Source organism: Oreochromis aureus, linkage group 3 (genome assembly GCF_013358895.1).
Source record: "Oreochromis aureus strain Israel breed Guangdong linkage group 3, ZZ_aureus, whole genome shotgun sequence".
NCBI lineage: Eukaryota > Metazoa > Chordata > Actinopteri > Cichliformes > Cichlidae > Oreochromis > Oreochromis aureus.
Window position 1 is genome coordinate 45,004,104 of NC_052944.1, and position 19,187 is coordinate 45,023,290.

The 19,187-nt window shown below is 39.4% G+C and overlaps 1 protein-coding gene across 1 annotated transcript in view; it reads left to right on the plus strand.

Annotated features, from left to right (window-relative positions):
- Positions 1 to 19,187, plus strand: part of LOC120439390 (zinc finger protein 771-like) — an 844,755-nt gene that overhangs the window by 41,110 nt on the left and 784,458 nt on the right. The window lies entirely within an intron of this gene.

Below are 19,187 nucleotides of genomic sequence, written 5' to 3' on the forward strand. Positions count from 1 at the left end.
CACTAGCCAGGTCCAAAGTGGAAAACCACTGAGCACCAGTCAAAGCATCCAAGGATTCTTCAATCCTTGGCAGAGGAAATGCATCCTTTCTGGTCTTGGCGTTTAACTGTCTATAATTGACACACATGCGTAGACTTCCATCCTTCTTTTGAACAAGAACAATTGGGGATGAATACGGACTACTACTTTCTCTGCTGATGCGAGCTTGCAGCAGCTGTTTGATATGATCCCTTGCCAGTTCATACTGAGATGGAGGGATTCGCCTGTATGATTGTCGCACTGGTGTTTCATCTATCAAAGGAATTTCATGAGTGATCAATTTACTACAACCAACATCCAACTCATTCTTGGCAAACATGCCGCTATACTTCTGAAATAAAACTTTTACTTGCCGTTTCTCGCTCTCCTCAAGATTTTCAAATTCAGGCAGATCCAATTCCGCTGCATTGTCTGCCATTGTATGACTGGAAATATAAGCTGTACAACACTGTGAATTTACAGAGACCTGTATTTCAGAATGACCCTCTGCTAGCACACTGGCCAGTTGAACTGTAGCAATCACCCGACGAGGTGTCAACCAGACATCAGTTTTACCCACATTAGTAACTGGAACAAAAGCCTCCCCTCCTTCTCCCTTTACCAATGAAGGAGACACCAATAAGCCTTCCGGGAGAAAACCATCATCAGGCCCTAGGGGTTCAATCAAAAGGTCAATGGGTGTATTCACAGGCATCTTTGGACAGGTAACAGGAACATAACTTTGCGTTCCAGCTGGAACACAGAAAGACTTCTTACCCTGTACTCTAACACGATGGGGTTCGGGAGAATTTGCCATGGCCTCCATCATTTGGCAGTATCTCAACGCTCTTCTCCACCCACGTGGCACAGTCTTCAAAACTGGAGCCTCCCAGAGGTCTGAACCATATTGTTTACACAATTCAGAGTACAGGGGGTTCAATACATTCATTCCTAACACACCAGGTACAGATGTCTTTTTCTGTGCCATGTGGTTATCTGTTGGATCTCCCACAATCAACACCCCTCGACGAGGTAGGTGAATTCCCAGGATTGTAACATCCAACTCAATATACCCAGAATAAGGAATTTGTAAGCCATTAGCTGCTTTAAGTCCCAACCAACCACAATCTTTGAGCTTTTCATCACTGAGATGAGAAAAGTTATTTTTAAAAGAGCTTTCTGTGATTGTTGTGACCATGGACCCTGTGTCCAGCAAACATGAAATAATAACCCCACCCAAATCAACCTCCCCTTCCAAGCATTCACCAACTAGATGACCGAGTTCTACATTATTGGAGCCTTGCAACCCTCCCACCAGTGTGTGGCTCTGTGCACTGGTGGGTACTAGTTTTCCGCCGCCCTAGTAGTTTGGCCATCAGCCCTAGCTGCTCTTTCATGCTGATTTCCATCAGAATTGGGTAATGTCGGGCAAAATCGGGCAATATGTCCAACTTGCTCACACCTAAAACAAATGGGTTTACCATTCACCGTTCTTCTACGTCGAGAAGTGTGATTGCTAGAAGCAGCCACCTCCTGTGGGTTTAATGCCTTAATGACCAACTCTAATTGTGCCTGTTGGGCTTTAAAACGGGACACCAACTCAGCATATTCTGATGTTCTAGAATCTACACTTTCACAGGAAGCTTGCATATCTGCAGAGACTGAAATAGACTGATTATATCTAGACCTAAAAGGCTGATTCTCATACTGTGCCATCCACCTGGTCGCTTCAGCCCTCGCCTCACGAATCGTCCACTGTGGATTGGCATTAATTAAATCTCTCAGCCTGATCCTCAATGTCTGAGCTCTAACACCATCACAAAATTGATCACGCAGATCTTTTGAAGCTTTTCTTGCGGCTTCCTCATCCGTTTTAGCAATCTGGTCCATTAAGGCCATCAAAGAATGAGAAAAGTCAATTAAAGACTCACCTTCTAATTGTTTATTACGATTGAAAAATCTGCGTTGTAAAGAAATGTGGGAATCTAAGCAGCTGTAAGTTTCTTTCAGTGTATCAAAAATTTTCTCAACATTTTCTTTCTGTTCCTTTGGTAAAAACTTTATCTCAGTGCATGCAGTACCCTCTAAATGGTTAAAAATAATTTGAGCTTGCTCTTTTTCAGTTCTGCCTCTCGTGCGCACAAAGTCTCTCATTTGCTCAATCCACTCATCTAGAGTCAGTGAGCCCATATTGTCCAACTTCCCTGAAAATGTTGGCAACTTTCTATCCTGTTGTACATATACCACAGGTTTGGGTCATACAGTCTCTGATTCACTTCCTGTAGCTCCTGTTGACGTGGAGGGCCTCTCTGTACCCACAGATGCTGTTTTCAAGTCTCTAAGTTCATTCTCCAACTCCTGTATACGTTGGGCCATTGTTTGTTGCTCGCTTCCCTCCATGATGGCGATCGAGACCTGGCTGCTCCTTCGCTCCAATCTTACAAGCCTGTCCCTGCTGTCCTTACAAAATAACAAAACAAAATGGCCACTCCCTTGAATCCTGTTCGTAACAACGCCAAAATGTAACCGAGGACAAGGTATGAGTAAACGGGGCAAAGAAATAAATTGATCATTTATTTATTACATTAATTAAACATACAAATTCCCCGTTATTTCCAGACAGGACTTATAACACATCCTGCTGATATCCCAGCTGCACATGAGACTTACCACACAAATGGTGCAAAAATAACAACACTGCAACCCGTCACACCCCGCTTAGTGACACTGCAATCGTGGCACGCACTGCAAACAATTCGGGTCTCAGTGCAGCTGGGAATCAGCGCTATGCATGGCCTGCGATCTGGGAGATAAAGGGAAGTGGCACAAACAATAGCAAATGATCCAAACAAAAACGGCAAAAGTCTCTTACCGAGAGTATACCCACTCGCACCCGAGTGAATTAATTGCCTCTGATTTTTTCCACAGAAGAGTGCTGACTTCACCCCACACACCCACTACCTTTTCACAGCTCTTCAGCCAATCACCTGGCAGAGAGCAACAAACTGCCAGGTGACACTTGTTACACTATGCTGCACGTACACACTGGAATAATCTCCCAGTTGATATTCACGCGTCTGAATCTATCCAGTCATTCAAAGCGCACCTAAGAACTCGTTTATTTAGTTTGGCTTTTGAATCTAATTAGTTTTGTGGATAAAGTTTGGAAATGAACCTTATCCACCAGTTCACAGTTCTCCATGCTCCGAGTTTTATTGTAAATGTTTTACTGTGAGTTTTGTAGAGGGATTTTCTCCTTTCTCATAGTTATTACAACACAGAGAGCCATGTCTCGATTGATGTTTTTAATGAGTACATATTGTAAATACATTTCTATAAGTATGGGTTTTTTTTTTCCAGAAACCAATAAGATAAGATCAAAGAAAGGTTATTTCACAACAAATATGATGAATTTTACTGCTATCACTTCTTTGCCGGACACAAATGAAAACAATTGTTCCAGTGTAAAAAAAAAAATACACGTTGCAAAAGACAGCTGTTGTCTGTTTACCTGCTGGAATTTAGTTGAAATCAAGGTTAATGAGATTCACCAACTACATAAGAAATTCAGGCTTTATGTTGAAATACACAAATTCAGCATGTGCTTTAAATGTGCTGAAAACATTCAGAGCTGAAAATAAGTTAAATGAAGCCTCAAATAAATCTGTGTACAGGCTACATCCAGAGTAAAATATTGTACGTTTTCTCTGAGCTCACAGTTAAGCTGCTCAGGTGGAGTAAACACATGCGACAATAAGCACACTCAGGAAAACATTAGTGTGCAGTAAATGTTGGACAATCGTGTAAGCTTGTAATTTAAGATATCTTTGGTTTAGAAAAAAAATCTTAGAAACAGTGAAGGGCCATAGGGAGAACATATCTACAGTGGGTTTTAAATCTCTGCAAGTTTTATTTGGTGGAATCACTGAAAGATCATAAAACACATTCCCACAAATACTTTAAAGAGAAGATTGTGTGTGGTTTGATTTGCATTGGATCTGGTCTCTTTTCTTGCTCTGCAGATTTGAGACAAGAAAGAGAAAGAAACAATGATGTAACTCACAGCAGAGGAAACAGTTCAGAATTAAAGAGAAAATAAACTTAACTCTGCTAGCAGACGAGCCACAGTGTTTACTATGAAACCTATCATGACCATCACAGTACCAAGTATTATGACTGCTATGAGTGCAGTTGTCAAAAAAAAATGAAAATTCTCCAGTTTGGTTGCTGCAAAAGAAAAAAAACAGGTGATTTTTTTTTAAAGGCAAAAACAAAAAAGGCTTTTGAGCAAAAACATAATTATCTAGCTATAAAGTCTAACAGAAACTTTAGCACGTCTTTATATGTCATAAATTGTGGATTGTTGAAGACAAGGCATACTGAAGGAACGAACACCAAGTCCTGCATGAAGGCTATTAAAGGTCCAAAATACAAAAGAATCCGAAAATAGAAACTGAGGGTAAAGACTGGACTATTTTTGTCAAGCTCTCTAAGTTTGTGCAGCTTCCCCGCTTGAAAGGGATTGATGCATCTACTAGAGATGGACCGATCCGATATTACGTATCAGTATCGGTCCAATACTGACCTAAATTACTGGATCGGATATCGGAGAGAAATAAAAAATGTAATCCGATCCATTAAATATCAAAAAAGCACCTCACAAAACTTGCGACACGGCGTAACTCGGCTCATAACCGTAGCACGTCGGAGCAGTGTGCGGCTGTGTGTATTTGTAGCCTCGCTACCAAACCAGCATTTCATCTCCGAGGAAGTTATCCCAGAGAGAAGTAAAGCAAGTGTGTAAGTTCATCTCTGAATGTTTGTAAAGCATTCCTACGTTAAGCTTAACAGCCGATATATGGAGCGACTGCCTCTCTCTCTCCCTCTCCTGCCACTACTTCAATCGTGAAACTGCTTAATGATCAGCTGATCGCTTTTCTGTCGCGAGTCCGTCTCTCTTCTTTGTTTTTGGCCCACTTTGCACCAGAAAGAGGAAACCAGCGGCGGAACAACAGCAGCACGTTTAACCTTGATAAGCTGTTGTTAGAATTTATTTAATATTACTTTCTACACCAGGATCCTTTTCTATGTAGCTGACGGCTGGTAACTGTGCAGGGGCGGATCTAGCAAAGTTTAGCCAGGGGGGCCAATAGGGCATTAACAGGGAAAAGGGGGGCACAAAGACATACTTTTCTTTCTTATTCTCATTTAAAATATTTAGTTTTTAATAAATAATTATCTGAATCTTACACCCAAAGTTTTAATCTGATGTAAAATGTAAAGAAGTCCATTACTGTATATAGTAACTGTTAAGTCTAATATACCCTAGTAAGCTATAGTACTTTTTCCTTTGGGAAGATACCATCTGTGCAGTCTGCAATTCTGTTGAAGAAAGATGTTGAATCTATTTAATTATTCTTGAAAAATAATTTATTTCTGTGCATTTTTTTCACCCTGCATCAAATTCAAGTTGATTACATCGATTAAGCATCATGAGGTGGAGGGTGGGGGGTGGTTCCCTATTTTCTTTTGCTGGGAGTTTGCAACCCTATTAGTTAGGTTGCTTAATATTTCTGCTAAGTACTCTTTAAAATACCAGAATAGGGAGGATGGAGTAGGTTTAAGTTTATTAGATTGATCAGTGTTGCTGAACTATGAAATATTTTGGGCGCAGTGTATTTTTTACATACAGGTATAACAGAATAGCTTTAGTGTTGTTGTTTATTTAAACTTGAGTATGAACTTATACAAAAAGCACCAAGATATTAAAAAAACAGTTTTATTGATTAAAAAACACACTATATCGGATTCATATCGGTATCGGCAGATATCCAAATTTATGATATCGGTATCGGTATCGGACATAAAAAAGTGGTATCGTGCCATCTCTAGCATCTACCACAGGTGTTTAACTGGATTTCACTCAATGACCAGGCAGATCTTTTGTTTTCCTTTTTCTTTAATCTTCTTTTCGGCCATAGTCAGCCATAGGTGAAAAACCTTTAAATACAAACCAAAAAACCAAAATACATATGTTTGTTATCACACATCTGCAAATATTGTGAACAATACCAAACACATTTTTTCTTTTTTAAACACATCAATGCAGTGCATAAGCTTTGTAGCACAATATTTACTTGAGTATTTTTAAATGCTCAAATTATGTAATTCACTAACAATTGTACATACAACTTGAAAAATTCTGCTTTCTATTAAAGTGCTAAATTAAATGATCAATCTGCATTAGAACTTAAGCAGTAACAATAGTATGTATAACCAGCTTCTCTTAACCATATGCAAGCATTAACAGTCTTCCATATGCAGACCAACAATAAACAATGGTGCCGCTCGTAAACAGGCCACCAAGAGCACCTGGCTGCAGCCACTGGGGAGCGCCATATTGCGACCAAAACAGGCGGCCAACTCACGGCACAATTCTAATGCTACATAAGCTAGCGGCAGCCGCGATTCTTTAGTAACTCGCTTCAACCAGTCTTTTAACATAGTCAGCTACCATTTCCTTACCGGCTGCCTCCCTGGCTTTGTAAATACATCAGATCCACACAATATCCATGTTGGTGACAACTTATTGGCTGTGTCCGAATTCAGGGGAAGGATGCTCATAAGGACACTACCTACCTACGTCACAAGGTAGTGTCCTTAGACGGATGGGTAGTCAGGAAGTGAGCGGCTTGGACAGCCCCCTTTTTTTCTCCATAGAAACTTTATTGAACAAACAATGAGTATCCAACATAACAGATGGGCTGTGGACAGCCTCCTAGCCTTCAACTCCGCCCTTACTTGCGTGTTTTTCCCGATCGCTAGCGCCACAGCACGAAAACTTTAAAATGGACCCAGAAATGTTGCTCTGTTGTTTGGACAATTTTATTTTTCGAGGAGCTAGAAAAACCTTATCGTCGCCGCCCGCACGTTTTGTACCTTAGGCTCATCAGAGACAATCATATCCAGGTAAAATCATTTCCTTTAATCTGCACGCATTTAGGAATTACTTAGCTAATTACACGGATAATTGAAATATTGCCGGCGTTGTGCCAAAAAAGTGTTCGCCTGCCAAAACTGATTTCCAATGTTTCCGAGTGTAATATGTGTAATGTATATTGGTAAATAGACTTCGATGAACATGGTTTACTAAGGGGTTTTATATATACAATAATTACCTGTTGTTCAAGTATCTTTATAACTCTGGTTATAATGTAGGTACAACTGATATATTTGTTGCGCTGTCTGCTGTCCTCTTGGCCAGATTACTCTTAAAAAATAAATTTCTAATGTCAATAAGATTTTTTTTTTAACTGGATAAATAAAGGATATATAAAAGTCACTGCCAAAAACTGATTGCAGCTTCTACCTTGTTACAGGAATGTTGCTGGTGGCTCAGAGTGACGTGATATCACTAATGAGGGACATTTGACATGTTTCACGTATTATAGACCAACAAGTTATTCATAGCAGGTTAAATACGAGCAATCAGTTTAGGGCAAAACCGAAATCAGTTTTTGGCAGACGATCATTTTTGCCACAACATCGGTCATTCTCACTCATGTACTGTATCATATAAAATAAATAAACTAAATATCTTTGAAACGTATAGAATCTAATCTTTTGTTTGTTTGTTTTTTTACATAGCACTTTATCAAACTGTTGTCTGCTACAGAGTTACAAGTATTATACTAATAACATAGCATCCACCATCTCCTGCTTGCATATTTCTGTAAACATCTTAGTGGTGTGGCAGCCATGAGTGAGCCAGCCCTGCAAACCCTGTGGATGGACGATGCAGTGGACAGTGGGAGGAAGCATCCTGAAGCTCTCTTTGCAGACCACCCTGTGTGATTCTCCACTCGCCGACCAGAAAAGACAAACCGCAGGTCTCAGTTGCAGCAGCCCATCCATCCATGTCTGATCGTGCTCGGGCAGCTTCAGCAACACTGCCAGAGACTTCCTGTAATCTATTACAGTTGTTAAAGAAACGGTCCAGGAACAGGTCACTCAGGTTAATCCTGTGTGAACAACTGTAAATGTTGTTTTTCATCTTTACATACTGTGTATTTGAAATATTCTTGTTTAATTGTTATTGTTATTTACTTTATTGCTATCAAATAAATATCCAAGTAATATTGTTCAAAGTTAGCGTTATGTTCATACGTGTTACAAATGCCTGTAAATCAAATTGAGTTCAGTGACAATTACTGTTTGTTTGAATCAATTTATTAATAACATAAAACCTTTAAACTAATGCAACACATATAACAATGTAACAAATATATTCAAATAAATAAATTTCTCAATACATAACTCATTTGGGAACTAATCTTTCTAGAAGTGAAAACAGTCTGTCCGTCCTCTCCCTGCTCTCCTCTCCTCAGCCTCCCTTTGCTGCCTCATGTCCTCTCTGATGAGGTCTAGCAGCTCATCATCCCCGTCTCTTTTCCTCTTTCTCCCTGTCGTAGGTGGCTGAGCCGCTTTGTCATCGCTGTCGTTTTGGTCACCCACTGCTGTGCTTGGCCCTGGAGTGTCCTCAGGGAGAGAGGAAATTAGGACAGGAGGCTTAATGGAAGGCATCTGTCCTATCACCTCATCCATGAGGGCAAACCAGGGCCAAGTAGCAGCAGTGGGCTTCCCACTGACCCCCTCTCCTGAGCCTGGATACTTGCAATCCTAAAGGCAGAGGAACTCAAAAATGACAGCAGGCAAATAAAAACACCACAACAACTCTTAGTAATTGCACATTTATTAACTTGTGTTCTTGAGAATTATCTTCTTGATAACACACATACGTACTTTGTATTCTTTAAAGTTATCTCATGTCTTCTGGCCTGCAAGGGGGTGACTTTCCCCTGCAGGCCCATCCTCTCCAGAATTGTCCTGATCACACACAACAAATAAGAGAAGAAAGGACACCATGGCAACTATGTTAATCCCTAAGCCCAAAGGTTTTCACAGCAGAACACCAGAGGAACACCGTCTGGACATCACAGGTTCTGTACAGCAGCGGTCCGTGAGTCGTTTGGTACCGGGCCACGAGAGTTAAGGCTCCGGTGTGAAATTTATGGTTTTCAGGGGTTTTATCGTTAACTCAGTTTCCCTGAGTCTTTCCCTTGTTGTAGTTGTGTGTCTTATTTTGAAAGAAATATTTACACGTTACCATAGCGACCAGAGAGCATTAAGCAGCAGAGAGGAGGATGTTACTGTCAATATTGGCGCATTTTCAGGAGGACACTGCTAATAAAGTTACACAGTTACACAGTACATTCACGTTTATTATTATATTTACAAAATACCACAGTTTTTGTCTTGGTCGGATCATTTTATGTGGTTGTATTTATCCGCGATACCTTAAAGGCCGCTCCGTGTCTGACATAAACCGATCTGTGGCTCAAAAAGGTTGGGGACCGCTGCTGTACAGCATGAGGGTTAATAGGACCGCACTCATATGAATATGATGCGTAAATTGATTTATTCTTGTACATCCACGCCGTAGCGGCCCAATTCTTCACCCCGGTGAAGAGGTGATCGTTTTGTCCTCGTTTTAATAAATTAAGCCGTTTGGTCTTTGTTCCCCACAACATATCACCAATTCGAAAAAATCAAAATTAGCTGTATGTAAGCGGCAATACATGAAAAATCGCGGGACCCCCGATACAAGCTGGTTTACGGTTATTTTAAAGAAAAGAAACATGTCTATGCAGATGCCCAAAGCTTAACAAAACGACCGCTATAACAATTTAACTTTTGTACAACCAGATTTTCATATACTTACATTTGAAAGTGTTTTCCTCTCCTGCTTCGACCACCATCGTTATCAGAAACAAATCTCCTCTATGACCCGCAATGAATCCTGGGATATAGTAGGACATGAAGGATACATCGGACCATCCTTAGAATTCAGGGCAAAGTAGGACACATTTGTCGCCACATTTTGAGTACTCTTTGAATTCGGACACCCTTCGTTGCGTCGCCGTGACGTCATTGCCTCCAAATATGGCATCGAAGCATCCTTCCTCTGGGGGTTGGAGCCAAGATGATGACCGAGGTAGATGCTCTTCTCCGTGGCTAAGCAGGATTTTGCAGTTTTACTTCCCTTTCAGCCGTCGTTTTTTATCTGAATCACAAGTGAGTTATCCTACTGTCTGTTTATTCAGTACACGTATGCGACACTTCTAAGTAACAGCTTCCTGAACCATACTTCAAAGAACTTTTTAGCGACCCGAGCCTTTTTGCAAAGCGATAGCTTAGCTAACAGCAGGAAAGCTCTGTTACCTCAGCGATGTTTCCAACAACTCAGGGTAGCAAAAGGAAGGAAAAAGAAACACCCATGAAATTTAAAAGTCTAACCAAAGGAACATCCAAGGGAATGGAGAGAAACACAGGTGTAGCTGGCTCAAAAACCAGCCCCAAGAATGCCGTGACTGCCGAACATGACTACAACCGCAGCAAAAGTCCTGAACTGATGCCACTGCCGGACTCGGACCCCGATACTCCAGCCAGACCAGATGGTAAAAAACACAAAGGTGATATAACTCTTGCTGATGTGCAAAACAACATTGCTACTTTAATTAATGAGCGCTCAGATAATCTGGAGGCTATGATCAGCAAGAATACTGTTAACATCGAGGCCATGAAGAAGTCTATTGATTTCATGTTCTTGGAAGTAGAATCTTTGAAGAATGTCACCAAAACAGTTAAAGCTACTTGTGAAAAAAACAGCAGCAGAATGTCTCAAGTAGAACTGAAAGTCAACGAAGTTGAAAGATACCATCGGAGATGGAATCTCAGGCTCTCAGGTGTCCCTGAGGAAAAGCAAGAAGACATCACCAGAAAAGTACTTGACATCTGCTGCGCTGTTGCCGGGGAAACAAGTGCAGGATTCAGAAACAGCATTGATGTAGTTCATCGCCTGGGCCGCTACAACGAAGCTCAGAAGAAACCAAGGCTGGTCATCATTCGATTTGTGACAAGATCAGCTCGTGACCTGATCTGGAGGAAAGCTAAAAACTGCTCCTTTCTGAAAGAAAATCACACGAGGTTCACTGAAGATCTGTCCTCTGCCGACAGAGCAATTCGAGAGAAGCTTTGGCCTCTTATTGATGCTGCAAGGAAAGAAGGAAAAAGAGCTCACTTTGCCGGGGTCCGTGTGATCATTGAAGGGAAAGAGGTGCACCCAACGCTCACATCGCCTGAGGATCAAGCTGCATCTGCGTTGATGGAGGTTTCTTGCCCTCCTTGAGGTATAAGTTTACAGATGTCAAAGGAGTTATTTACAATTTTGAGGTTCAGGATAAAAGTTCATACCAGTTCCATGTTAACTAAGGGAAGTAAACTGTTCATTATTTTGTGTTAAAGCCGCATTGTCTATATCACTTTGTTCTCTCAATGTCAGGGGTTTAAGAGACACTGTTAAGCGAAAAGCTTTGTTTTTGTTTGCAAATCAACAGAATACTGACTTTGTTTTTTTTCAAGAATCACATTCTGTTATTAAGGATACTGCTTTTTGGAAAACGCAGTGGGGCAAGGACCTATGGTTTTCACATGGATCAGAAAGATCGGCAGGAGTTATTACTCTGAAGAACAAATTTAATGGGAACGTTATGCACTCTGAAATGGACTCAGAAGGACACTTTGTGTTAATGATTGTCAACATTGATGGTACACTTCTTCTTCTTGCCAACATGTATGGTTTTAATTCTAAGTCTGATAATGACTTCTTATTGGATGCCCTTGAAACGCGCATTTTGTTCTGGTTATCCAAATACCCTAATCTCTTGTTATTAGTTGGAGGTGATTTTAACATTGCTCCAGATCCTTCACTAGACAGATGGCCACCTAGTTCAAATAACTCTCTGTCCTGTTGTTTAAATACATTTATGCAAAAATTTCATTTAATAGACATTTGGAGAGTAAAAAACCCTAAAGCCAGACTATTTACATGGAGTAACAAATCCAACTCTTCTAAATCCCGTATTGACTTTTGGTTAATCTCTGATTGCTTAAATAGGAATAATGTTATAGCCAATATAATGCCAACTCCACTCACAGATCACAAAGCGGTATCACTTCAGGTCCTTTTCAATACTAATGCTGCCCAAACTTGTAGGAGCTGCTACTGGAAACTTAATAATTCCCTTCTAAAACATGAAAAAGTGATTGAAGATATTTTGTCATTAATCAAACATTTCTGGGATAAAGCCCTAACCAGTCATCTCTACTGTCAAAATTGGGAACTCTTTAAATTTGAAGCTGCTAAATATTTAAGGGAGTATGGCTCATCTGCAGCAAAACAAAGGAAAAAGGAAGAAATCAATGTAATTACTAGGATGTCTGCTCTCACTCAGATCCCACCAGAGAACCTATCTGAAGAAGATAAAACTGACTTAGCTTTGCAACAGAGTAAGTTAAATGATATTTATAAACTGAAAGCAGAGGGAGCCTTTGTGAGATCAAGGAGAAGATGGTTAGAAGAAGGTGAACAACACTCATCCTAATTTTTTAAATTGGAGAAATCTCGTTCTAAATTTAGTTCTGTTCGGAGACTTAATATTGACGGTATTATAACTGATGACCCCCGAAAAGTCTCCACCTATTGCTCCAATTTTTACAAAGATTTATACAAATCAGAGTTTGATGAGAGTGCTGCTCTGAACTTTATGGATCAAATCCCTGATGTGCGTACAGTTAAAGAAGATCAGATGAGTTTCTGTGATAGGCCGATATCTATTAGTGAAGTGCTACCTGCTATTCGACATCTTAAACTTAATAAATCCCCAGGAACCGATGGCTTAACCTCTGAATTTTACATTACTTTTGCAGATCAACTGGCTCCATTTCTTCTTAATGTATACATTGAAAGTCTTATAAATCAATCTCTTCCCCCCACTTTATCACAAGGTCTGTTAACCCTAATCCCGAAGCCAAAGAAAGATCCCACTTATATTGATAATTGGAGGCCAATTTGCCTCCTTAATAATGATTATAAGATCCTAGCCCAGATCTTTGCCTAAAGACTGAAAGCTGTTTTGAATGATATTATTGATGAAACTCAGTCTGGCTTTATGGCTAACAGACACATATCCAACAACATTAGACTTGTTTTTGACCTAATTGATTATGCAGATTTGTGTAGGGATGATAGCTTTATCTTATTCGTAGATTTCTGCAAAGCGTTTGATACGATTGAACATGGTTTTATTTTTCAGGCTTTGAACAAATTTGGCTTTGGTTCTTATTTTCAGAATGCAATTAAAACAATGTACAAAAATGTAAATTGCTCCATCAAACTACAAGCAGGTACATCACCTAGGTTTAACTTGAACCGCGGTATCAGGCAAGGCTGCCCCATCTCCCCATACTTATTTCTCATCTGTGCCCAACTCCTTTCTGATTATATTAAACGCAGTCCACTGAAAGGTATAACAATTGCGGATAAAGAAATATTCATTAGTCAACTTGCTGATGATACCACTCTCTTTTTAAAAAATGCTTCACAGGTGCAAATGGCTATTAACACAATCAATGCCTTTTCTTTAGCTTCAGGACTCCACCTAAACATTGGCAAATGTGAACTGCTTGCCCTTAGAAACTGTAACAGTCTATCTATCGCTGGCATCCCAGTGAAAGAGTCTGTCACTTACCTTGGTATCATCATTAATAAAAATCAGTCCACCAGGTGCTCCCTTAATTTCACTCCAATTTTGGACAAAACACAATGTAAGCTAAATGCTTGGCTGCAGCGGGATTTATCCATTAAAGGGAGAGTGTTACTCACAAAAGCAGAGGGTTTATCTCGTCTAACGTATGCTGCTTTGTCTCTTGATGTAAATAAAGAAACCCTGGCAGATATTGACAGACTTCTTTATAACTTCATATGGAAGAATAGAATTCATTATATTAAAAGATCAGTTTTATCCAACTCATACCAACATGGTGGAGTAAACTTTCTGGACTTCTCCTCATTAAACAACGTGTTTAAAATAAACTGGATTAAACAATTTTTCAGGAACCCATCCTCAATTTGGAACTTTATTCCCAATTATATTTTTTCAAAAATTGGTGGTCTTAACTTCCTTTTGCTTTGTAATTACAATATCGATAAAATCCCTCTAAAACTATCCAACTTTCATAAACAAATGCTTCTTTCCTGGTCATTGATTTATAAACACAACTTTTCTCCACATAGATACTATATTTGGAATAATAGAGACATTTTATACAAACATAAGTCTGTGTTTATAAGTAACTGGTTTGATAATGGGATTCATCGTGTTGCACAACTTATAAATCCTGTTGGAGGTTTACTCTCTTACTCAGAATTTATGAATACATATGGTCTTCCTGTTCCACCAAAGGAATATGCCATAGTGTTTGATGCTATCCCTGCTGGGGTCTTAATGTTGTTTAGAAATCCTGTTGTTAATGATTTGACCCCTTTACCACTGGATCCTGCTGTTACTTATGTTGGTCAGGTGTGTTTCCCCTCTATAAAGAGAAAAAACAACCGTGAAATACGAACTCTGTTTCAAAAAGACAGAACTTGTGTCCCAACGGCTGTCGCCTACTGGAATAACTTATACCAGGACCTGGAATGGGAGAAGATTTGGACCTTACCGTCAAAATTTCTATTAAATAACAAAGTAAAGGAAATATCTTTTAAAGTTATTCATCGTTTTTACCCAACCAGATCTTTTCTTGTACGTTATAAAAAGGACATTGATGTTAACTGTACATTTTGTAATTGTGTGAAGGAAGATATTTCTCATTTATTTTGGTCATGCTTATACACAAATCTTTTCTGGCAAGAATTTTGTGTTTTTGTTGTTTCCTTAATCTTTTCTGAGTTCTCTCTTTGTTATGAGAAAATATTGTTTGGTTTCTTTAAGTACCCCATGCACAGGGCAAACGAATTTTATTTGATTAATTTATTGATATTATTAGCTAAATTTCATATACATAAGTCGAAATTTTCTAATGCAAAACCATCCTTTCAGTGCTTTTTAAATGAAACCAAACAATATGTAAAAACCATACAACATTCTCAAAATTTAAAAGCTGTCAAAACCATAAACTTATGTTCCCTGTTCAATATCATGTGATTCTTTATTAGACTGTTCTGTTTTCCCATAGAAACCCCCTGACATTGTGCTTGTTATTCTTTGTATTTGTATTCTGTGCTTTGTCAATAAAGCGTATTCAAGAGGAAAAAAAAAAAAAAAAAAAAAAAAAGCATCCTTCCTCTGAATTCGGACACAGCTAAGCCTCAAATTCGCAGAAAAGTAGGAAGCATTTGTCGCCACATTTTGAGTGCTCTTTGAATTCGGACAGTCCTCGTCGTGTAGCTGTGACGTCATTGCATCCAAATATGGCATTTTAAGCATCCTTCCCCTGAATTCGGACACAGCCATTGAAAGAATTGTGCTGGGTTTGTCACTACCCGATCCGTACCGGAAACCCGATCGGTACCCCGCATGCGCGAAAGGTGTCTACTTCCGGTCGAAGCGTTTTACGATAGTTACAGGTCAGAGTATCTGTTAAGATGTTAAGAATAATAAGTGTCTCTTAAAATGTTTCCGATTATGAAACATTTAATATAATGTAGACAAAAACAAAAAAGTAAAAAGATAGTTACGGATCAGGAGTCCCCGATACTTACTGCGCATGTGCAAAGTCGGACCGTACTGTCGCTACCCGATCTGTACCGGAAACCCGATCGGTACCCCGCATGCGCGAAAGGTGTCTACTTCCGGTCGAAGCGTTTTACGATAGTTACGGGTCAGAGTATCTGTTAAGATGTTAAGAATAATAAGTATATCTTCAAATGTTTGCAATAATGAAGCATTTCAGTACAATGTAGACAAAAACGCGAAAATAAAAAGATAGTTACGGATCAGGACTCCCGATCCTTACTGCGCATGTGCACAGTCCGACCGTACAAATCGGGTCTACCCGATCCGTACCGCGCATGTGCAGATGTTTTCTTCTTCTTCTGTTCGTTTAATGGCACTTTACTCCCCAGTGTACGAGGATACCGCCACCTGCTGACCGAGCGAATGAACCCTGTTATAAACTGAATTAGCGTCATTTCAAATGCGTGTTAAATTTGATTTAGCGATAGTCAAGTGTGTTTATGCTTGTCTGTGTGGAGAAGATTGATTGGAATAGTGATGATGATGTCCGCTATCACTGTCAATTGTCAGTAAACACTTAATCTGGCTGATGAATCTTCACGTGACCTATTACAAAGTCTGTATTATTAAGTCTGTAATTAGGCGCCATTCTTATTATTTTACGGAGCTTTTGTTCAATCGGGGGACGCTGTCTGTTGAGGAGAAAAGCATGAATTTGTTTGTATACGGATTATCCATTGTTTAAATGTCCCGGTAGTCGAAAAGGAGGCAGAGCTGTTGAGAAATGCTAGGAGCTAACTGGGCGCTAACTGTATCATTCAAATATATTGAATGTTGCAATGCTGGCAAAGAGAGGAAGTGACGTAAGATTTGCGCATGCGGGGTACCGATCGGGTTTCCGGTACGGATCGGGTAGCGACAAGGGTTAACTTTCCCGTAAGTGAGGGCACCAAGATGGCGGCTTAAACAGTCGTGTTTTTTCAGGAGCTCCGAAAGACCGCAAATTTGTTAAGTAACTTTATTCTCCTTCCACTCGAATTACAACTATGGATGCCCAAAAGGTTATTAAGAATGCAAAGCTGCAATTTGTGCCGTCAAACCCCAATGTTAAGACGTCTTTGCATGCTAAAGTCAGTGACCATGGCTATGCTAGCACTGAAGCTGCCAACGTGGGCTTAAACAAGCGAGAACGGGGAGCAGACTCTGCGCCGCCAACTCCATCAAAACAACCGCCGGATGAGAAAAGAACAAAATCTTCAGAGAAGGAAGATGATATCTCCAATAAAACGATTTTTGAAGCCATTCTGGGACTTGAGAAGAAATTTGAAGTACAACTGGATGATATCAAGGAACAAAACAGACAAAGTGCAGCTATGGTTGCCAGCTTGGCTAAGGCTGTGGAGTTTAATGCTGCAGAGATAGTTGACTGCAAACTGAAAGTTGTTAAACTGACAAATGCGAATGAACAGCTACTTAAAGAAAACGAAGACTTGAAAAGAAGAGTGAGAGAACAAGAGCGCTACCGAATGAGGTGGTGCTTAAAGCTGAAAGGGGTGAAGGAAGACAAAGACGAAAACATTAGAGTGAAGGTTTTGCAAACACTTCAGAAGATCGCCCTGATTTGAACTTAGAAGAGGCCGTTGATATTGTTCATCGCTTAGGGAAACGAGTTGATGGCAGAAACAGAAACATCATTATTTTATTCACACAAAGGCGAATCAAAGAAGAATTGTGGAGGCGCACAAAGATTCTTCAATCTGCAAACAAGAAGGCATCAGCTTTGCAGAGATGTTGCCGCAGGAGGACATACAAGATCGACAACGCCTATGGCCTCTGGTGGAGGAAGCAAGACGTGCGGTAAACGAGCCTACTTTCGTGGTCCACATGCCTTCATTGATGGACGCAAAGTTGAGGACACACAGGAGAACTGAAAATGACAAAAACTGAAATAGTGGAAACTTGTTCGCGGTCTGAGGAGCTCAGCATTTAGTACTTTTTTTTTTCCTTTTCTTTTTTTTCACGGTGAGTGATTTTCTGTCTATAGTTCATGTTGAATGTTAACATTTGTTTTGGTTCTTTAAATGTTAGGGGTTTAAGAGAATCTGTTAAAAGAAAAGCCTTATTTTTGTACTGCAAAGGTCAAAAATCAAACTGTATTTTTCTACAAGAGACTCATTCATCTGATAGTGATGTATCTTTTGGTCAAACCAATGGGGCAGCAAAATCCTGTTTAGCCATGGCTCAACGAGGTCGGGGGTGTAGCAATCTTATTCAATAACTTTCCTGGGGATCTTGTAATACAACGGACTGACTTGAATGGTCATTGGTTGATTGCTGTAATGAGAGTTGAAAGTTTGTTTTTCATTTTAGTCAATGTTTATGGATATAATAATGAAAGTCAGAATAAAAAGATGTTAGAAGATATAACTTTAAATATTTTTGAACTTAAAGATCGATACCCTACGGAATATATTTTAATGGGTGGTGATTGGAATATGACTCCTGATGAATGGACTGATAGATGGCCCTCAAGGACAGGTAGACCACAAAAAATAACCTAATTACAGAATTTTTGATAAACAACAATTTGACAGATATTTGGAGAGTAAGAAATCCAGGAATGAAAAGCTTTTCCTGGTTTAAACCAAATGGAGCTTGTAAATCTAGAATAGACTATTGGCTAGGAAGTGACAACATTTTAACCACACTGTAAAAGTTGTGATGTCAAATGCACCTCTTTCTGATCATTGCTTTATTGAACTATGCTTAGAATCGGAAATTAGACAATCAAATAAAAGAACTTATTGGAAGTTCAATGCCAAACTTTTACAAAATGAAGATTACTGTAACATAGTCAAAAAAATTATAAAAGATATTACGGCTGACCATTTAATTGTAGGATATATCAGTAAATGGGAATTCATTAAATTCAAAATTAGAGAATTTAGTATTCAATTCAGTAAAACATAAGTCGAAAACAAAGAGAATATGAATGTAAATTATTCCAAGAAATTACTTATTGCTGTAGTAAAGATGATCTAGATAGCCAAGAAAGGAGTAAACTTATGGAGTTGCAATCTAAATTAGATCAGCTCTACCTAAATAAAGCAGAAGGAGCTTTTGTGCGTTCACGCCAAGTGGATTGAGGAGGGGAAAGAAATTCCTCATATTTTTTAATTTAGAAAAGAGCAGACAGAAAAGAAATTTTATATCTTCCCTATTAATTGACGGCATTGAATGTGACGACCCTAAAATTTTGGAGAATGAAACTTATACATTCTATTCCAATTTATACTCCTCACAGTTCTCCCAAGCAGATTGTGATGCCTTTTTGATCAAATAGATAATCTGATCCCTAAAATTGATGAATCATTTAAGGAATTTTGTGAATCTGACTTTAGAATCGAAGAGTTAGATGCATCTGTTAAGAAAATGGCGATTAATAAATCCCCTGGTCCAGATGGGCTTACAGTTAATTTCTTCCAATTTTTTGGGAAGACTTAAGGAAATTTTATTCAAAGCTATACTGGC